Here is a 22,777-nt window from a genome sequence, read left to right on the forward strand (position 1 = left end):
CAGGCGACAAGGACGAGCTGAAGAGAGTGCAGCGTCAGCTGAGAAGGAGGATCCGAGAGGGGAAAAAGTCCTACAGTTTGCGGATGGAGGAACAACTGCAGCGGAACAATGCCAGGGATGTCTGGAGGGGCCTGAAGACCATCTCAGGCCACGGACAACCAGGTAAGACCCAGAAGGGGGGGGGCTTCAGTGGGCAAATGAGTTTAACCTATTTTTCAATAGGTTTGATCAAATGCCTGACCCCACTCAGGCTCCCCTGCTGCAGCCCCCACCAACCCCTCCTGCCACTGCGAACTCCCCCTCTCTCTCTCAACAGGCTCCAGTTCCCAGCCTCATCAGACAACCACCACTTCCTCCTGCTCAGCCTTGTTCCTCACAACATCTCAGGTGAAGAACCAGCTGAGGAAGATGAAGGCGAGGAAGGCAGCAGGCCCAGATGGGATTAGCTCCCAGCTCCTCAAATCCTGCGCAGACCAGCTGGGTAGAATCGTCCAGCACATGTTCAACCTGAGCCTGAAGCTGGGCAGAGTCGCCCAGCTCTGGAAAACATCCTGCCTGGTTCCGGTTCCAAAGACACCCCATCCGAAGGAGCTCAACAACTTCAGACCAGTGGCGCTGACGTCTCATCTGATGAAGACCCTGGAGAGACTGGTCCTCGTCCATCGCGCCCCCTGGTCAGCTCCTCAATGGACCCACTCCAGTTCGCATACCAGCCTGGCATCAGTGTGGATGATGCCATCATCTACCTGCTCCACACTTCACTCTCCCACCTGGAGAAGGCGGGGGGCACGGTGACGATCATGTTCTTTGATTTCTCAAGTGCTTTCAACACCATCCAGCCCGCCATATTGGGAGACAAGCTGGAGCAGGCGGGAGTGGCCCACCACCTCATCACATGGATCCACGACTACCTCACAAACCGGCCACAGTACGTGAGGACACAGGACTGTGTGTCTGACGTGCTCCTCTGCAGCACGGGGGCGCCGCAGGGAACTGTTCTGGCTTCCTTCCTGTTCACCCTCTACACCTCGGACTACAAATACAATTCCACAACCTGTCACCTGCAGAAGTTCTCTGATGACTCTGCGATTGTCGGCCTCATCACTGACGGTGACCATCGGGAGCACAGAGGGGTTACGCAGGGTTTCGTGGACTGGTGTCAGCAGAACCGCCTCCAAATCAACGCTGCAAAATCCAAAGAGCTGGTGGTGGATTTCCACAAGCGTCGGCACTCTCCACCTGCACCAGTGAATATCCAGGGAACAGACGTTGAGAGGGTCTCAACTTACAAGTACCTGGGTGTTCATCTGAACAATAAACTGGACTGGAGCGACAACACAGACGCTCTCTATAGGAAGAGTCAGAGCAGACTCTTCCTACTCAGGAGGCTGAGGTCCTTTGGCGTTCGGGGAACACTCCTCAGGAACTTCTATGACTCGGTGGTTTCATCAGTCATCTTCTTTGGAGTGGTCTCCTGGGCAGGAGGCGTCTCGGGCCGGGACAAAAAGAGACTGGACAAACTCGTGAGGAGGGCTAGCTCTGTCCTGGGCTGCTCCCTGGACTCTGTGGACTCAGTGGGGGGCAGGAGGATGACGGCAAAACTGTCATCAATGCTGGACAACCCAGCCCACCCACTCAATGACACTCCACAGCTCCTTCAGTGATAGACTGTTACACCCTCGCTGTACCAAAGAGAGATCTCGCCGCTCCTTCCTGTCGACTGCTGTCAGACTTTTTAACAAGAACATTGGGTCAGGCCTACAAACGGGAGGGCATTAGTACAATTGTGCAGTCCTAGGATGCAATATACACTATAAAGGATAATGTAATTATGGCAGTCAATCTAAACAGAGCAAAGGGTAGACTGCTAGGAGCCACGTTTGTGGTCCCGGCATGGAAGTCCATTGTTTCAGATGTGTCTCGTTCACACCTCCTTTGTTGCAGCCTTGATCCAATCTTCCTGCATTCCTCTCCTGAGGGTCTTGTCATTAGCATGGTCCAAACTTCGGTTACACTTAAAGGATTTCATACATTTGACTATTAAAGGAATATAAGAGTTTGAGCTTAACATAGTTCATTCGATGTTGCTGCATCCAGTGTATGAAAATGTGATACTGTAAAATGCTGAGAGTGTGTGTGGGGGTGAAACTGTGTGTGTGGGAGCATAAGCAACAGAATGGGGGTTGCGGGGGTTGTGCAAGAATGGAATGTTTTAGAAGCAGACGGTGCTGAGCGAGACGAGATGACTCCGGGAGCAGTGGGGGAAGGAGCAGCCATCAAAAGATCACACGCAGGAGGAGCCACGGGATTCGGCGGGAAGAAAGACCAATAAGAGCAAACTAAAGTTAACTGCAGGATACACATAGCCAATAGAATCATGCCAGGATGCCTTTGTCTTTGTGTCATTTACATATTGTATAGTCACTACTGGGCAACTCGGAAAAGTTCAGTTCTGTTCGGTTTGTGGAAGAGAGGGGTAGAGTTGTATTGAGAGGGATCCGAGACCTAGGCGATTATGTAGTAAATCTGTGTATTGGGAATAAATCCACTCGTGCGTGAAAATGCCGGCTTCCTGATACCTTTCTATTGCAGAACGAGCGCGCATATTGTTGGATGAGTGAGAGTTGGGTAAAGTCACAAATTGGAGTCAGATTACTAATTTGAGTTGACATTGGTTTAAGATTAAATTCTAACATTGATTTAAAGCTAAATTCCAACAACTACTACTGTACTTTCAGCCAATGGTGTACTTAAATATTGACCAATGATGTATTTTGTTTAACATTACAGTATTCTTATTACAGTACTTCTATCACTGCAGTATTTCTATCATTGCAGGACGTTCACTATTACAGTACTTTTATCATTGCAGTGCTTTTATCATTGCAGTATTTCCTATCATTGCGGTACTTTTACTATTACAGTACTTTTATTATTGCAGTATTTTTCTATCGTTGCAGTACTTTTACCATTGCAGTATATTTTATCATTGCAGTACTTTTTACCATTACAGTACTTTTATCATTGCAGTATTTTCTATCATTGCAGTACTTTTCTATCATTTCAGTACTCTTACCATTACAGTACTTTTATCATTGCAATATTTTTATCTTTGCAGTATTTTCAATCATTCCGTAGTTTTTATCATTACAGCGTTTCCCCCTCTGTATAATGGACAGGCATTAGGAGTGTTTCCTTACACTTAGATACGTTTATACTGTGTATATTTGCATGCTTTTTATGAATGTCTGCTGCTAATGTTATACATTAACGGCTACATTACGCAGCCGACTCAGTGTGATCTATATCTTTGCTGCTGTAACACCTCAAATTTCCCCATTGTGGGACTAATAAAGTCTCTATCCATTATCTTTTTATTTTGAAATGTTTTTCTCTAACCAGAATTCCTGGTTGGATTTTAGCCACTACAGTACAATACTGGTGGACTAATGCGCCTTATAAATTGTTGTTTTGCAAATGTTGGAATTTAATTTTAAATGAACGCAAACTCAAATTAGCAATCTGACTCCAATTTGTGACCTTACCCAACTCTCACTCATCCAACAATATGCGCGCTCGTTCTGCAATAGAAAGGTATCAGGGAGTCGGCATTTTCACGCACGAGTGGATTTATTCCTAATCCACAGATTATTGATTACATGTGCACCTGGGTCTCGGGTCCCTCTCAATACAACTCTACACCTCTCGCCACCAGCAGACGTTCTCTACATCCGAGTTGCCCAGTAACAATTCATACTATACAATATGCAAATGGCACAGCAACAAAGGCATCCTGGCATGATTCTATTGGCTATGTGTATCCTGCAGTTAACTTTAGCTTGCTCTTATTGGTCTTTCTTCCCCTGCAGAATCACATGGTGGCTCCTCCTGGTTGTGCTTGAGTCATCTTGTCTCCGCCCCCTCCTTGCGGTTATCACCGTCTGTTCTAAAACATTACATTCTTGCACCACATACCCTGTTCCGCTCCACCAGTCACACGCTCAGCACTTTACAGTCTCACACTTTCATACACAGGATGCAGCAACATCTAATGAACTACGTTAAGCTCAAACTCTTATATTCCTTTACAAACCAAAAGTTAATTGCCATGACTGCCGTTATTTCTACTTCCATTCTTCCAGCAGAAGTTGCTTCTTCGTGGTCTTCTTTAAAAGAAGTCATGGCAACTAACTTTTGGTTTGCACAAAAACAATTTACAAGGTGCATTAATCCACCAGGATCGTATGATCTGCTACAATGCGATGTGGCATTTTGTAATCTTCAGAAGAAATTATTAGTTGAGTCAAGTTACAGCAGCTTTTGTAGTCAATGTGACGTCAAAATTTAAAGTAAATTCAAAATGGCTGATTTCCTGTCCGGTTTATCATTTCGCTTCAAGAGAATTTTTTTGTAGGTCTTGGCCTTTACATAATCCATCAAATTTTGGTAGATCTACATAAAACGTCCAACTGGGGCTGCTAAAAAGTTGTACATAAGAAAGTAAAAAAATGTCAATCATTTGCATTACCTGATATGTGTGCTAAGTTTTCTGAGTTTTCGTGTATACTCTCAAAATCAGCGTTGTTTTCCTGGCAAATTATACGTTGCCAGAACACAGTCCCCCCCCCAAAAAAAATCACAAATTTCATATTTTGACATCATAAAGGCCAAAACACACTTCTGAGTAAATATGAGGTAGACCTTGTTACCCTGATTGGAGAAAAATATAAAAGAAAATAACATTTATTTCCTTTAGCCAGTAGGTGGCGTTACCACTCCGATGAAGTGGGAAAAATTGGAGTCAGTTTTATTGTCACGATTTACTAAAAGGGTTAATAATCAGACTTTGCATAACCATGGCCATGCCCTTTGCCGAAAAGTCACAATATTCAGCGTTGCGCAAGATCAAGGTCTTGAGGCTTTGCTGAAAAAAATTCTGTAAGATTCGTTCAATGAGCTCCGTGCAATACATTAAAATGTAAAAAAATGTAATTTCAAGTTGTCTCTCTGTGGCGCTAAGTATAACCAAATATCAACATCTAGATGTCACGGTGGCCCGACTGGTTAGCACGATGGCCTCACAGTAAGAGACAGCAGCGGACGTGGGTTCGATCTGGCCTTCCTGTGTGGAATTTACATGTTCTCCCCGTGCCTGCGTGGGTTTCCTCCGGGTACTCCGGTTTCCTCCCACATTCCAAAAACATGCATGGCAGGCCGATTGAACACTCTAAATTGCCCCTAGGTATGAGTGTGAGCGCGGATGGTTGTTTGTCTGTGTGTGCCCTGCGATTGGCTGGCAACCAGTTCAGAGTGTCCCCCGCCTCCTGCCCGAAGATAGCTGGGATAGGCTGCACCACCCCCCGCGACCCTAGTGAGGAGTGCCGGTACATGGAATGGATGGATGGATGTCTTCAGCTCGGGACTACTGTATTTTCATGGCCAAAAGACATCAGCAAAGCATCAAAGGGCACAGCATCATCAGTTGACTTACACTGGGCGCGTCGCACAATGAGGCGCATAATAGCTCGCTCGTGCATGCTAGCTCGCGCATGATAGCTCACATATGCCAGCTCGCGCAAGCTTACTCTCATTTAGAGCAAGGCATCTTCATCAATGGCAGTACTGCCACTGAAATAAGAGCTCTCATGACAACCCTGCAAATCAACAGTGTCAGGATTGGGATGTCACTGGTCACCACGCTCTTTAGAGTCACGGTTTCAAATCAAATCCAAAACTATCACTGAACAGCATACCAGCAAACAATGAAACAGAGAAATAAAATCAACACAAAACAGGCATCTCTCGTGTCATTCATATCCCAAAAATCTGATGTGGTGGCACCCACCCTGTTTGGGATATTTTTATTCCTCCTCCTGTGCCAAGCCTTTGGATCATCAACTGAGGGAGTCTACCTACACACCAGGATAGACGGCAAGCTTTTCAACCTCTCCCGACTGAAAACAAAAGCAAAGGTCAGACCATTCACCACCCGGGATGCAGCATTGGCAACACACTCTGAGAAACATCTGCAGATTCTGCTCGACCGGTTCAGCCAAGCATGTCAAGATTTCACCCGCAGTCTAAACAAAACCAAGACAATTGGCCAGGAGACTACAGCCCCACCCTCCATCACCATTAACAACTATAAATTGGAAGCTGTGAGTAGCTTTACCTATCTTGGGCCCACCATCACCAGCAATCTGTCACTCGATGCTGCGGTCAACAGTCGGATTGGGAAAGCAGCTTCCACTTTTGGGAAATTAACATCTAGAGCAGGGGTGTCAAGATCCAGTCCTGGAGGGCCGCTTTCCTGCATGCTTTCAATCTCTCCCGGCTGCAACCCACCTGATTCAAATGATCAGCTCATCAGCAAGCTCTGAAGAAGCCTGATAAGTATCCTGCTCATTTGAATCAGGTGGGTTGCAGCTGGGAGAGATGGAAAACATGCAGGACACCGGCCCTCGAGGACTGGAGTTTGACACCCCTGATCTAGAGCATGTGAGAACAGCAGGTTCACCATCTATACCAAGGTACAAGTGTACAGAGCCTGCATTGTCAGTACTCTCTTGTATGGCAGCGAAGACTGGACTCCCTATTCCCACCACGACAGGAGGTGAAACTCATACCATCTGCGTTGTCTGCGACGTATACTGGCAGGACATGGTCACAGACAGCTCAATCCTGGAGAGAGGACTGGTCCCCACCATGCACTCCCTGCTGAAACAACGGCGTCTCTGCTGTTTGGGCCACGTCCGTGGCATGGACAATGGCCGCATGCCAAAAGACACTGTATGCAGAGCTAGAGTTAGGGAAGAGGCAGGTAGGCCGCCGACTGCTCCGATACAAGGATGTCGGCAAGCACGACCTCAAATCCTTCAACATCAATCCAGCCACTTCGGAAGACGTCGCCCTGGACCATCAGAAATGGAAACAAGCTTTATGAAACGGACTGCAAACCCACAAAACCGCCCTGGCTCTACACGAGAAACAAAAAGGAAATTGAGGAAGCAGAAAGCCACCATGCCCACACCAGCACCGGTCCCAGCCCACACTTGCGATGTCTGCGGCCATGTCTGCCTCTCCCGAATTGGACTCACCAGCCACAGGAGAAGCTGCGTGAAGATCTAACCTCCTCCAGACACAAGAAATTGATGGCCTTCCGAGACTGTGATGCCGATGATGATGATGACTGCAAGTGTTGCCATTGCAACAACTTTTTGCAAAGAATCACAAATTTTGTATTTTGATGTCATGAAGGCTGAAAGAAATAGTACCCACAACTGAGACTGCACAATTTTATATGGTGCGCTCTTAGTCGTCAAAATACGCTATGTCTTTTGGACTGGTGCATGATTGTGAAAAGAAATGTGCATGCGCAGGGGAGGAATGCTGCCTACATCATTTTCATCCCGGGAAAAAATGAAACTCCTCCCTATTTCCCTCACAGCATGTTGTTGCTCATTAGCCAAGTGCCCTAACTGTACTGGAGGGTCCATGTCCTCCTTGTGTCACTATGGAAAGATGATGGCCTTTCAAAAATTTTATCAGTTTTTGGTAGGCTGACAGGCTGTAGAGCAGCTGGATATGTTGCTTTGACACTTTCAACATGTCCCAAAACAATATGTGGATCCAGAGTTATATTATGACTAGTGGTGTTAGTTATAGGTACTGGTACTGTAGGTCGAGTGGCCTTTCTTTGCCTTCAACACTACTTCTTGTATTTGCAATCCTCCAGGCAAACTGGTTCAAATTTGGGCTAAACAACATAGATGTGTCCGCATCCACCTGCATACGCGTTGTTGGAACTATTTGGCCAAATAGATGCAAATGATGAGGTAATAAAACCTTAGTTAACTAAATGTACTCAATCCATACTCAATGCGTGTTTGTTTTTTATATTCAAGAAAGAATATCTAAAATAAAGAATCAACAATTGGTCCAAGTTTTGTTCTGATAGTTTCTTAAATTCTCTGGAGTTCAGGAAATAGTAAAAAGACAGATATCTGGGCGGCATTTTTTTAACCTCGCAAGGAACTGTACTTGAGTGAGTACAGTTGGAAAAATTGCGCTTTCTTTTAGCTCACCCACACATTTTATATGATTTCTCTAACCAGTTTTTTTTTACAATGATAATGTCGGTTGAAATTGGTCATCCTCGCTCCCTCCTATGGCACAGGTCCACGTCCAAGGGAAGGTCTTCTCCAGGTTAGTCATCGTCTGGAAGGTTGATTCCTATCTGTTCCCCAAGACTGGCTGTCTCCTGTAATCCTGTCTGTATGCAATTGTGCGTGTGCACTTTTGCAAGCAATGGCATCCTTGTGCAGACTGAATATGTTTGCTGTGAATGTGAGTGTAGGTCATGAAATGTTTGAGGTCTACGACTGAAAATGATAAGAGTTCGCACATTTAAACTAAGTAATATAAATTTAGCAAATGAGAATAATATAATATAGTAATCCCTCGTTTATCGCGGGGGATACGTTCCAAAAATAACCCGCGATAGGTAATATCCGCAAAGTAGTCAGCTTTATATTTTTTTATTATTTTACAATGCATTTGATATGATGCATTGTTGTGCTTTGTTTGCGCGTGTAGATGGGAAGTTGTGGTTCTGCAGTGCCACCTTGTGGCATTGCTGCATTAGTTTTAAGCGTGTTATTTCTTCTTCAATCTTTTTTTTTTGTTATTCAACTTCCGGGTTGCTTCAGTTTGAGACGTGTGCTCATATGTTGACAGAGGAGCAGTAAAAAGCCATCTATATTAACACACACTAGGTATAGAGCAGGGGTGCCCACACTTTCAGCATGCGAGCTACTTATAAAATGATATATATATATATATATATGCATATATGTATGTATATATATATATATATATATATATATATATACAGTGGAACCTCGGTTCTCGAACGACTCTGAGTTCGAACAAATCGGAGTCCGAACACAAAAATAGAGAAATTCTTGCTTCGCAGTTCGAACAAACATCGGAGTTCGAACGCCGGTACGACGCGTGAGTGCGTACGCGAGGGTGGGATGCTGAGCGGCGTACGGGTGTAGATCGCTCCCTTGCTCTCTTTGTGACCAACTGTTGTCGCGTGCGGACGTGCTGCGTTTTGCTCTCGCGTTTTATATAGGTGTACGAAGTGTTTTAGCCCCTAATTATGCCTCCAAAGAAAGTCAGTGCAAGCAGCAAAGGAATGGTTTCGGTGTTCGAACAATTCGCTTTTCGAACAGGGTTCTGGAACGGATTATGGTCGAGAACCGAGGTTCCACTGTATATATATATATATAGAGAGAGAGAGAGAGAGAGGATTTTTTTGTGCAATGTATGTAGATGTAGCCAATCTCTGTGGCGGCTTTTGCTTTTCCAGTAAGTTGTCTGAAAAATTCCTTCACCTTTTTCTTCCTCTGCTCGCTGTTCCCTTTTTGGCATTGCAATGGTAGACTGGCAGATGAGGCAAACGCACTTCGAAAATGTCATCGTGAAAAACAATTCCTCCTCCCATTCCGTATTAAAGTGATACGTTTTTGTCTTCTTAGTTGGTCCAGCACCCCCACTCATGTTTACACCCCCCTTGAGTTCAAGAGAATAAAACGAGGGCTTAAAATTGGAGGTAACCAAATCGCTAGCTTGTTAGTTGTGCTGCACTTAGCACCGTTGTTTGTGCATGCGTGGTGACCAATGTGTCACAAAAAAAAAAAAATCAGGTGTCATCTGACTGGGTGCCCTGTATCAATCACATGACGGATAATGATAGGCTGACGTCTATTTTTTAATGTCATGCGATCTACCCATACTACCTTTGCGATCGACTGGTCGATCGCGATCGACGTCATGAGCACCCCTGGTATAGCGCATTAATTTGATTGTTTTGGGAAAGAATTGACATTGTGATTTTTCATTATTTTACATTGTTCGTAGCTCAGATCTCGATGTGTATCCCAAGCTAAGACAAGATAGCTGACTGTCGGAACTGTTAAGTAGCACCCTTGGAGAGCAGAATGAGGTACGGTCGTGTATAAAATGTTAAATATATTAAAAATGTAAATTATTAGTTGGATGGCAATTTGAAACTGTGTCATTTGATTCATTTGTATTTATTCATTCCTTTGTATTGAGTTGATAGGAGCTGTAAGAGCCAGTTCTTATTGTGATATATTTTATTATATGTTAGGTATTTACAAAGATTCATGTTTATAGGTAAACTATGAGATTTAGAATTTACTGTGTTGTAAATAATGGTGTAGTTAATTTGATTCTGATTTGACTGCACATGAGCGTGTGGCGAAATCCCCCCCCCGCCCTGGGCATACAGAGGAAGAGTAGACGATGTGCTTGTCGTGTTCTTCAGTGGAACAAAATAAATGTGGGACAACTGCGAGCTTGTCGGTGACTTTTACTTGTCTCTGTTACACATCACATACAAAGCAACAGCGCATGCGCCATATATCCTGTCTGTTCCGTAACCAAAGATCAGTTGTAGACAAGATGAATCAGTCCCATTATAGCACTGTCGTTCACAAAACAATACAATACACCACAGTGCTGGTAGTCGTGGAAGCGAAACATCCGTTCCCGAAGCGTTCTCATAGTTCAAGTAGATGTTATCCATTCGTTGTGCTGAACGACATTGCTCACTGTACTGGGTTGTGAAACTTTTAATACAAGAAGACGAAAGAGTTCCTTTGGGTCCGTGTGAGTACTTGAATGAAAGTGAAAGCTGTGGATAAAATGATGTGCCGCCACGGACGAGTCAGAACGACCTTCGACTGCAAACACTGATTAACGAAGCTTACGAGAAAAGTGAATTTCTGCCGTGACAGGAGCGTTGTGTATACATTATTGATATGTGAATTATTTGTGAAAGTACTATTACAATTTGTGTTTTTTTGTTCTGTAGTTTTCACGGTGCAGAATGCTGAACATGCTTGTTCAGAGATAAAAGATTATCGACACCCGTTTGAAACTCTCTGCGTCCTTATTTGAAATCCAAGGGGCCGCTACACAGAGCACAATACCACTGTAAAAAAACCCGCAAAGCCTCGATAGGTGAAGCGCGATATAGCGAGGGATTACTGTACACGTATTGTTGCACCCCTAATATATATACACATATATATATATATATTACAAGATAAAAACAAGATAGAAAGAAAGAAACGAAAGAGAAAGAAAATCCTCAGTAGATGTCATCGTTCAACTTGGCTTATATGTTCAAAGGGAGTAGGAAGAAGTACAACACTTATCTAAGCTCACTTATTCAATAATTATATAGTGCCATAATAAAATATACTTCCGTATCAGGTTCATATGATAACTAAATGTGTATATAAATGTTGTTCATATTTATACTTGATTTATATAATTTTGTAACACTATATTTTTAAGTCTTAATCTTTTCAATCTTCAATTAATGACTCGTGACAGTGAGGTAGATGATATCTGATATGAAGTACAAACCATGGGTTTTTCAAGAAAGAAGACCGTCTTGACAAGACGGTTGCCGTGGACAGCCTTTGTATCGGAACCACGTCAATTTGTCGACACATCTCAACCCGCGGCATGGCATCACAAAATCTCAAAAGGTTTCACATTCCCACGCGACAAATATTGACATCCCCTGATCTTTTAACCCCCAGGAGCCAAGGAAAGACTAAAAAAAACAAATTGGGAAAAAAGAGAAACCTTGAGAAGGAGCCGCAGATGGGGGAATCCCCATTTTAGGATGATCAGGCTGCAGTGGATGCAGAGTACGAAACAATGAACACATTATATGATGCTATACAATACAAAGAAAATTGAAATAGTGTGAATATTAATTCAATCAGATGAAGCACTGCAGGAAGATGCCTTGGGTGAAGTGGGTCCTGGTCATGTTGCTCAATGCAGAAATCTCCATTGCAGCGACTTCGAGAATGCGGTCAACCTCCGATCTCATACCAGTCAGTTGCCGTAGAATCCAGACAGCGAATTCCAATCCAGCTATTGTCCCATAACCCCTTCCCAAACCGGAGAGGAGGCAGGAGATAGAATAGACGTGTCAGTAAACAGACCAACAAGTAGTTCAACTAAATGTAAAAGCATATAAATAAATATTTTGTTATGTTTTAAACATTTCTACTGAGGTAGCAGTTCTAATATCCGTGGGTAGGTCATTCAAGAGCACTGTGTTGGAATTTAGTTTTAAATCAATGTTAGAATTTAATTTTAAACCAATGTAAACTCAAATTAGTAATCTGACTCCAATTTGTGACTTTACCCAACTCTCACTCATCCAACAATATGCGCGCTCGTTCTGCAATAGAAAGGTATCAGGAAGCCGGCATTTTCACGCACGAGTGGATTTATTCCTAATCCACAGATTATTGATTACATGTGCACCTGGGTCTCGGGTCCCTCTCAATACAACTCTGTACGCCTCTCTTGCCACCAGCAGACGTACTCTACCTCCGAGTTGCCCAGTAATGATTCATACTATACAATTAGAATTTTTTTTTTTTTGTTTTTTTTTTTAGAATTAGAAATCCCTTTATTGTCATTGTACTCAAGTGTGCAACGAGATATGCAAATGGCACAGCAACAAAGGCATCCTGGCATGTTTCTATTGGCTATGTGTTAACTTTAGCTTGCTCTCATTGGTCTTTCTCCCCCGCCGAATCCCGTGGCTCCTCCTGCGTGTGATCTTTTGATGGCTGCTCCTTCATCCACTGCCCCCCGAGTCATCTCGTCTCGCTCAGCACCGTCTGCTTCTAAAACATTCCATTCTTGCACATTCCTGCACCCCACACACCGTTCCGCTCCACCAGTCACACGCTCAGCACTTTACAGTCTCACACTTTCATACACTGGATGCAGCAACATCTAATGAACTATGTTAAGCTCAAACTCTTATATTCCTTTAATAGTCAAATGTATGAAATCCTTTTAGTGTAACCGAAGTTTGGACCATGCTAATGACAAGACCCTCAGGAGATGACTGCAGGAAGATTGGATCAAGGCTGCAACAATAGGAGGTGTGAACGAGACACCTCTGAAACAATGGACTTTCATGCCGGGACAACAAAAGTCATGCTGGTGGCTCCTATTAGTCTACCCTTTGCTCTGTGTTTAGATCATGACTGCCATGATTACATTCTCCTTTAATTGGTACCTGAAAAGAAAATGTTCTAGAAACTGAAAGACTTCTTTTTAGCTTTCCGGATCGCCAAATGACCAGAGTTTAGTGATCAAGGTTTTGGGACGGAACATATGGCACCACTCGGTCAATGAGATCGGAGGGTGCTAAGCCATGTATTATTGTATAGGTAAGTTGCAAAACCTTGAAATCGCATTTCAAGTGAACTGGGAGGCAACAAATTGGCTATTAGCCTAGTAAGAGGCAGCAATTTGTACTAACTGCAGTCTCTTAATACCCAACATGGGAAGTTCAGAGAGCAAAACATTTCAATAAACACACTTACATCCTACAACATATGCAAGAGTAAGGAAACACTCCTAATGTTTGTCCATAGTCCAGAGGGAAGTCTGTCCATGGTACAGAAAGGGAAATAAATGAAAATGCTGCTATGATGAAAAATACTGCAATGATTAAAAACACTGCAATGGTAAATGAAATACAGCATAGGTCAAAATAAGAACACCATTGAATAAAAGTACAATAGTAGTGTGTGTTGAGTATTGCATACTAGGACTGCACAATTGCTCTAATGCCCGTCCGTTTGTAGAGTTGAACCAATGTTCTTGTTAAACAGTCTGACAGCAGCCGGCAGGAAGGAGCGGCGAAATCTCTCCTTTGCGAGGGTGTAAATGGCTATCACTGAAGGAGCTGTGGAGTGCTGTTAGAGTGTCTTGGGGGGGTGCGCTGTATTGCCCAGCATTGATGACAGCTTCTGCAGGTGACAGGAAGAGGAATTGTATTTGTAGTACGAGATGTAGAGGGTGTACAGGAAGGGAGCCAGAACAGTTCCCTGCGGCGCTCCCGTGCTGCAGAGGAGCACGTCAGACACACAGTCCTGTGTTCTCAGGTACTGTGGCCGGTTTGTAAGGTAGTCGTGGATCCATGTGATGAGGTAGTGGGCCACTCCTGCCTGCTCCAGGTTGTCTCCCAACAGGGTGGGCTGGACGATGTAGAAAGCACTGGAGAAATCAAAGAACATGATCCTCACACTGCTCCCAGCCTTCTCCAGGTGGGAGAGTGAAGTGTGGAGGAGGTGGATGATGGCATCATCCACACTGATGCTCACCAGAGGGCGTAGATGGACGAGGACCAATCCCTCCTGGGTCTTCATCAAATGAGATGTCTGCGCCACTGGTCTGAAGCCGTTAAGCTCCTTCGGTTGGGGGTCTTTGGGACTGGAACCAGGCAGGATGTTTTCCATAGCTCGGGGACTCTGCCCAGCTTCAGGCTCAGGTTGAACATATGCTGGATGATTCCACACAGGATTTAAGGAGCTGGGAGCTAATCCCATCTGGACCCGCTGCCTTCCTTGCCTTCACCTTCCTCTTGTTCTTCACCTGAGATGTTGTTAGGAACAAGACTAAGCTGGAGGAAGTGGTGATTGTCTGATGTGGCTGGGAACTGAAGACTGGGGGTTGTCGTTCGCAGCAGGAGGAGTTGGTGGGTGCTGCAGCAGGGGAGACTGAGCGGGGGCAGGCATCTCATTTGCCCACAGAAGGTTCCCCCCCTTCTGGTCTTGAGTTGTACGTGGCCTGAGATGGTCGTCAGCCCCCTCCAGACATCCCTGGCATTATTCTTCTGCAGCTGTTCCTCCATCCTAATCCTGTAGGACTTTTTCTCCTCTCTAATCCTCCTTCTCAGCCTGTGCTGCACTCTCTTCTGCTCCTTCTTGTTGCCTGACAAAAAAAAGCCATCAGGAGAGCTTTAATGTCCGGTGTGATCTAGGATTTATTGTTGGGGAAACATCTTCCTGCATATATGAGTATCTGTGTGAAGCAGAGTGTGGGACAAGTAAGAGCAAAGAGAAATAATTTGAGTTGCGATAAGTGAAAGGAACGATGACGTGTGCCATAAAAGCCATTTCATCTGTGTGACTGCTCATTGTTTCTTTGGCTACCGGAGCATCCTACACCATGCTGGCAATGGACGGCTATCTTATCCTGGTGGAAGGCTCCCCAGCGTGTCTCCCAGGTGGAAGATGTGCATTTTTAGCGTAATACAAGTTCTGTATTATTTCCTTTTGTACATCTGTGCAAGGGAAATTGATAAGTGAATTGACTAGGGCTGCATGATTTGAGGAAAAAAATGACATCACTGGTAGGGGTGTCCTGATCCGATAATTTGTATGTAAATTAGAAAAAGGAAGCAAAATATATTACAGGCAGGCGGCTGTCTGTGCTTAGAAATTGATAGATGTTGATGAAGACAGCCTTCACTTTCTGTGGTTACCGAGTTGAAATAACACTTCATGAAATGACACATGCTGCATGCCTGATGTTTGTAACAAACAAAACCAATCTGCTTCAAAATCGCTAAACAATTCAATGAGTCTAGAGCGAAGAAGCTCAGGAGCTCATGTGTCGCGTGAAGCCTGGCTAGTGGCAAATTAAATAATTCCTTAAGCATTAATTTCAACTCTTAAAGCAGTCACTGAAGCCCAATGAGACAGTTTATTAACACTTTTGTCTGCTGGTCTCACAGCGGCATACAAGGGGAGTTTGGCTATTTCTATGCTGGAGAGGAGATGAGAATACTGTTCATCTTAGCGCCAGATAGCATCTTGAAGGCAAGCAAATCGATATAAAATCAGTCCCAAAAATGATTTCTTTAGAAATTGGATGGATGGGTGTGTGAATGGTGCTGATATACGATATGTATTTTACTTTATTTTGTTCATTTTGCATTCACAGACATGAAGGGGGCATTCAAGTCACAAGAAGTGTGCTTATGTAGAAATGTGACTTCTGATCATATGACTGTGCTCTTTGATGTGTTTTCCTCTGCTGCTGTTAAAGCCAGTACCAGTGAATGCAACCCCCTCTTTTTCCGCAGCATTGTATTTCTTTGAGGCGATCTCCTTGTCATCTTTGGAGGATGTGGTTTGCCATATTAAGCCATCCAGCAACTCCTCAGTTCTTTAAAGGAAGTTCTCCCAAGTATTGGTGAATTAGTTTTGGCCATTCTCAACAGCAGTCTTTCTTGTGGTGTCGTGCCCCAACATTTTAAACATGCTGTGGTGCAACCCCTGCTTCGTATGAAACCTGGCCTTGATCAAGATGTGCTGTTGAATTTTATACCCACTACCAGATTGCCCTATATAAAAAACTCTGGAATATATGGTGCACATCAGTGTTGTTTTCATCAATGATGATGGCGAAAATATTTTGTTAACGCCCCATTTTTTCACGACGATAACGAGTCAATGACGAGCTCTACGTGGCTCTTTGATGAGGAAAACATGATGTGACATACATTAATTTTTCGGTGACTAGACAAGACAGGACAAAATTGTTTTCAAAATTATGGTCCGTCCGATGTTCATAATTTATGGCTTTCCTTGAAGCAATTGTACATGTATTCTGTCACTCAAAAAATTGCTGGTGCAACCTAACCTCATTTGGTCACGCCCACCACCTGGACTAGACGCAGGGGTGCATGCACCGCATCCCGGCACAACAAAACACGAGCATGTCTGCGACAGTCAATCAGATCTATGTCCCACTGAGCAAAAAAGATGCTGTCTCCATGAGACCACTCCTGTCTAGAGGAAATCAAAATCTGGATGTGACTTACTTTCTTGAATTTCAACGAAAAGATGTCAGAAGTTGTTGGTGTTTGGTCCCAGCGGCTCTTCTACTTTCAACCTTGTAAACATTGCCTCCCTGGCATATTATCAAAAAACAACAGTCTTAAATTTGTTTTTTTTAAATTGGACAGTGATTTTAAATTAGATCGGCAAATCAGTGCTGTTGTTCGTTCCAGCTTCTTTCATATTAGGCAGCTGGCGAAAATGAAGCCCTTTCTTTCCCAGCAGCACTTAGAAACAGTAATCCATGCCCTCGTTACATCTAGGCTAGTTCCCTGTAATGTACTTTTCTTTGGAGTCAGCCTGTCCTCCGTCAAGCGCATCCAACTGGTGCAAAAGTCTGCTGCTCATCTTTTAACTGGACCCCAGTGCACATTCGAGTTTGCTTTAAGATACTTGTTTGTCTTCAAATCTTTAAATGGCCTCGCCGCAGCGTACTTCTCCGAGCGCCTTCACCCCTATGCGCCTGCCTCAGGTCTGCTGACCAAATGCTACTGGAGGTGCCGAGGACTAAGCGCAGCCTTAGGGGCAATTGTGCCTCTTCTGATGCCGGTCCTTCCCGATGGAACAACCTCCAATTAAATGTTAGGCCTGTCCCCTGCTATCTACTTTTAAAAATTGTTTGAAGACACATTTTTATTCTTCGATTCTATTCACGAGACTGTCGCTGTCCTTCTGGTATCTAATGTATGTGTTTATGTATTTATTATTTTGTGTTCTAATTTCATGCTAATTATATTACACCATATGGAAAGTGCTTTGTTCCAGCTTCAGCTCTTGTGAAATGTGCTATATGAATAAAGTTGTATTGTATTGCAATGTAATTGCGACTTACCCTTTAGCGTAGCTTCATGTTGGGAGAAAATAACCCAATAAAAAATTAGACCACACCCTTCGGAGAGTATTGACCTTTAGTTAACGGGCAGGTATTACATCAGATAACCACAGACTGCATTGAACTGAAATTATATTAAAACCATCGAAAGCGAGTGTTCATGCCAGTGAACAGTTGCTTATCAGCAAGAACTGAGTTGGAGCGCTAACCTCTAGCATTAGCAGGTTGTAGCATTGTCGCTATTGAAAACCTATTACAATGGTGTTGTCATACTATGTTTTTACAACAGTTTTTACTACTGTGATGTGTAAAAAAGAGAGGAGAAGTGGAGTTCTGCCGGGAGCGAGAGAAGGCTTTTGGCAGGTGTCTTGTGAGTTAACTGTCCTAACTAGCAACAAACCAAGTGGCAAGTGTATAGCAGAAGAATGTTCGATGATAAGGCCTTGTTGTGAAACCTAGTGTTGTTTTCATCAACGATAACGATGCCGAAAATATTTCGTTAGCGCCCCTTTTTTTCATGATGATGACGAGCTAAACGACGTTATTTGATGACGAAAACATGACGTGACGTACATAAACTTTTCGTTGGCGAGACGAGACGGGACAAAATTGTTAGCGTGTGGTTCGTCAGACGCTCAAAATTTATGACATCCATTTCTATTGTACATGTAATCTGTCTTTCAAAACATTGCAATGAAGTGCAACCCATCTTTCGTATGGGCACGCCCACCACTGGGACAGCACGCGGGGCGCATGCGCCGCGCACGCACACACAAAATCAAACAAAACACAAACACTTCTGCGGTCATTCTTCTCGGCTCGCACACCCTGACACGCGTTCCTTTGACGGACCATAGCGACAGTGACACTCGCAAGGCTACTTTGCTCTGATAACCGCAAGCTGGTACAAGTAAACAAGACATATGTTTGATAATTTGTACTTATGCTACTGTACTATATAACAAGTCTACTACAAGTCTATGTTGTTAAAACATTTTTATTTTATGTTGCTTTAAGTGAAATAAAGCCACAACAGTTGCTAAATAAAACGTTTTGGTTCTCGGCTTATTTTGGAGCATGAGCATCGATTCCACTGTTACGTTATCTGTTTGTAATGCATAATCCTTAATAGTCCATCAGAAAGTCTTTGCAATTGGGTGTGCCTATATTTAACTAAAACGGACAAAAACCTGAGGAACTGTCCCTCATATCGACTTTGCACTAGGTATTCAAAAGTGACACAAAATAGCGAAAGAGCTACAGATGGATTGTTGGAAGAACACCCAAGAGGTCCCATCCAAATCTGCGCATTTCACTGTCATCCCCCCGGTTAAAAAAAAAACATTAAAAATAACCCTTGTATTATTGTACTACCAGAACAGTTCTGGAGCACATTAGACCAACCCAGGTCTACACCAAAAGAGGTCTCATCCAAGTTTGATGCTTCATGCCAGAACAAAAGTCCCTTCCGAAATCTCCATATTGTCATCACCCCTAATTGAAAAAAATATTACCTCATAACTGCAACATTTCTGTATGAAAAATAAAACACTAAATGTGGTTCGTCAAATTGAACCTTCCAGTTCTCTTAATGACTCCAATCCTCCTCACATCTTTAAGGAGATTCTCCGGAGATTGGTTAATCGGGATTGGCCATGATCTATAGCTGCCTTTCTTCTGATGTCGTTCCGCAACATTCTAAACATGCTGTAGTGCGACCCCTGCTTAAGAAACTTGGCCTTGTACAAGATGGGCTCTCAAATTGTAGACCCATTTCCAGAATGCCTTTTCTAAAATTCTGGAAAAAATGATGCACATGCAATTAAAATCTTTCTTGGATGAATATGTCATGTAGGTTTTCCAGGCAGGTTTTGAGATGATGCATAGCACAGTCAGCCCTGTTCTGAGTTTTTAATGATATCTTCCTGGCAAATGACACTGGAGCCTATGTGTGTCTAGTTTTGTTGGATCTAATTGCAGTGTTCAATACAGTAGACCACAGTATTATTCTGGCTGGTTTACAGTAACAGTGTGGGTTTTATCCAGGTTCCGCCCACATCCCAAAAACATGCATTGTACATTGATTGAACACTCTAAATTGTTCCTAGTTATTATTGTAAGTGCGGATGGTTTTTGTGTGCCCTACGGTTGGCTTGTTCAGGGTGTACCTGTACTTGCCGAAGGCAGGTCGTATAGGCTCCAGCACCCCCGCGACCCTTATGAGGAGAAGCGGATCAGATAATAGATGGCTGGCTATAACAAGTTATGACACCCCAACCGGTGACAGAAGAAATCCAGAGAAAAGCCGCACCGTCATATTAGTCGCATGGTTCAAAATCTAGGAAAAAAAGTAACGGCTATATAGTCCGGAAAATACAGTAATTGTAATTCCCCAAGGTATTGTCCAACTATGGGGTGGCGATGCGCATTTAAGTCTGCATTTGACTGATCAAACTCAGCCAATGAGGGGGCACTCAAAGAGAAACAACCATTTAAAGTGCCCAATCAATCTACCATGCATGTCCACACAGGAAGGTCAGGGCTGGAATCAAACCCTCGACCTCCGCAGTGTGAGGCATATGTGCTCACCAGTCGACCACCGTGCCGCCATGTGTAAACCATTAAGTTTAAAAATTTCCATTTAATATTTCTATATACCGAACAGGCTAACACATCACTTTCCTAAACTATGTAATACAATCTATGCATGTTTTACAGCAATGCAAGTTTAATATTACGCACATCATCCCCCAAATTTTTTACATTTGGTACCAGTGATAATTTCTTTTTAATAACTAAATGAGCACTTGCCTCAATAAATATAATAAATATCAATAAAATAACTTGAATACAATAATAATAACATGAAAAAAAACCTCATCGTGCAAGTGTTTTGTGTATTTTGAGAGCAACGTGTTGCAAAAGTGTCACTCTGATTGACTTAGATTTTTGTGTTTCCAAAATTTGAGCGCACAGACAGAGACGATAGTGTGTGGCTACTTCATAACCTGGCAAGGGCCAGATTGATATATGAATAACTCCGAGTTCTCCACCCGCAGCACAGAGGATGACAGGGTAGCACAGGGGTCCCGAAACTTTTTTCCTGTGAGGCCACATAACCTTTCCCTTCTCTGATGGGGGACCGGTGTCAGTTTGTAACAGAAAGAGTGTGACGATCGTAGGGGAGCTTAAAAAATGTATTGTTTTCCTGAATGCCACACATAACCAAATACCCTTTCCAGGTTCTTTACAGAAAAAAAAGTCAGGAAACAAATAATAACACTATTAATGAAATAAATAATAACTAAATAACCCTCTCTGATTTCTTCACAGAAAAAAAACTGGAAATAAATAACACTATTTATGAAATAAATAATAACTAAATAACTCTCTCTGGGTTCTTCATGCAAAAAAAGCCATGGAACATTAACTTGCTGTTGTGCCATGCACAATCTCAACAGATGAAAGTTCAGCTCAGTTGTCAGAGCAGAATCTCTCTGACACTCTTAAAGTTCTTGTGTTCCTTCCTTATAATCCTTTTGTAGGTTCCAGTAGGCTTGTAGACACCGTTGTTTGCAGCTCTCTCTCATCAACTTCCCTGTGAAAACCACAAAGGAAGCAGGTTGAGAAACTGAACTAAGTGATACAGCACCTACACAGCACAATACGTTTCACGACCACTATGGTTGTAAAGATGGATTTTATCCCAGTAGATTTTATTATGATTAAATTTGTTTATGCTCAGAGTGACTCATTCAAGTCAGAAAAGTGATCTTACCTATGTATGTTCATCAGTGTGAACTGTGGGCCTGCATCTGGCTGGTGAGAAGATGAATATCATATTCCATTCTAGTTACAGCCAGTCTCAAGCACTGATGCAAATGTTCATCTTTCAATCTTGATCTCGTCTGAGTTTTCAGCAGTTTCATGCGAGAAAATGTTTTCTCGCAGATATACGTGCTGCCAAAAACTGTGGACATTTTCATTGCGTGTTTTTTTATGTTTGGATATGTGTCGTTTGGGAGGGCGGCATAGAAGTCAATGAGACTGTTGGGCTTGAATGCGTCTTTCAGAACATCACAGTTCTGTAACTCAGCCAACTCAAACTGATATGAAGGCTGGGCTTCATCAATGTCGGCAACAAAGGGGTTCTGAAAAAGACTGATTTCTTTTGCATGAACATGCAGTTCACCGAACTCCACCTTCAGCATTTCCAGTGCTTCCACGCACTTTTCAGCTGGGAATGGGACCGCTGGGTTCTCTGTCGACAGGTTTTGGGTAGCAGGAAGATGGACGAAGTTGCGCTTTTTCATTTGTTCCATAAGCAGCGCTAATTTCACCTCAAATGCTTTTATGTGTGAATATATGTCGCAAATGAGTTTCCCCTCCCCTTGTAGCTTCAAGTTAAGGCTGTTAAGTATTTCTGTCACGTCTGTTAAAAATGCGAGGTGCCATTTCAATTCTGGGTTGATCAGCTCTGGGTCCGTTTTGTCTTTTAAATGGAAAAATGCGTTAATTTTGGGTAGCAGCTCGTAAAAACGCCTCAAAACTCAGCCATTGGACCTCTGTGTAGTACAGCACATCTCCGTGCGTAGACTCCAGTTCAGACAGGAATTCTTGGAACTGCCTGTGTTTAAGTCCCTTTGCTCTGATGAAGTTTATGTACGACACTACAACCTTCATGACAGAATCCCACGTCAACACTTTGCAGCACAGTGCTTGCTGGTGAATTAGGCAGTGGACTCGTAGCGGGGCGGTGAGACCCCTTTTTTCCAACTCCCGGTTTATGCGTCCTATTAGACTGCGAGTTTCGCCCACCATGCTAGGAGCCCCGTCAGTCTTGATGCTAGCTAGCTTTGACCAGTCCAGGTCCAACTTCTCCATGGTTTGGCACACTTTGTCAAAAATATCCTCTCCCGTTGTAGTCCCTTTGAGACTTTGGAGGGCTGCCAGCTCCTCGCATATCTAGAAGTTTGCGCTAACTCCACGAATAAAAATGAGCAGTTGCGCTGTGTCTTGCACGTCCGTGCTCTCATCCAGTGGTAATGAAAAAAAGTCAAATACTTTCGTCTTCTGCTGCAGCTGGGCATATACATTACTCCCGATTTCTTCAACGCGTCTGGTGATTGTACTCGCCGACAGACTTAGGGCATTAAATGAATCTTTCTTCTCGGGA

This window comes from Idiotropiscis lumnitzeri, chromosome 10 (genome assembly GCF_059441095.1).
Source record: "Idiotropiscis lumnitzeri isolate Australia: NSW breed Sydney's pygmy pipehorse chromosome 10, RoL_Ilum_1.0, whole genome shotgun sequence".
NCBI classification, from domain to species: domain Eukaryota; kingdom Metazoa; phylum Chordata; class Actinopteri; order Syngnathiformes; family Syngnathidae; genus Idiotropiscis; species Idiotropiscis lumnitzeri.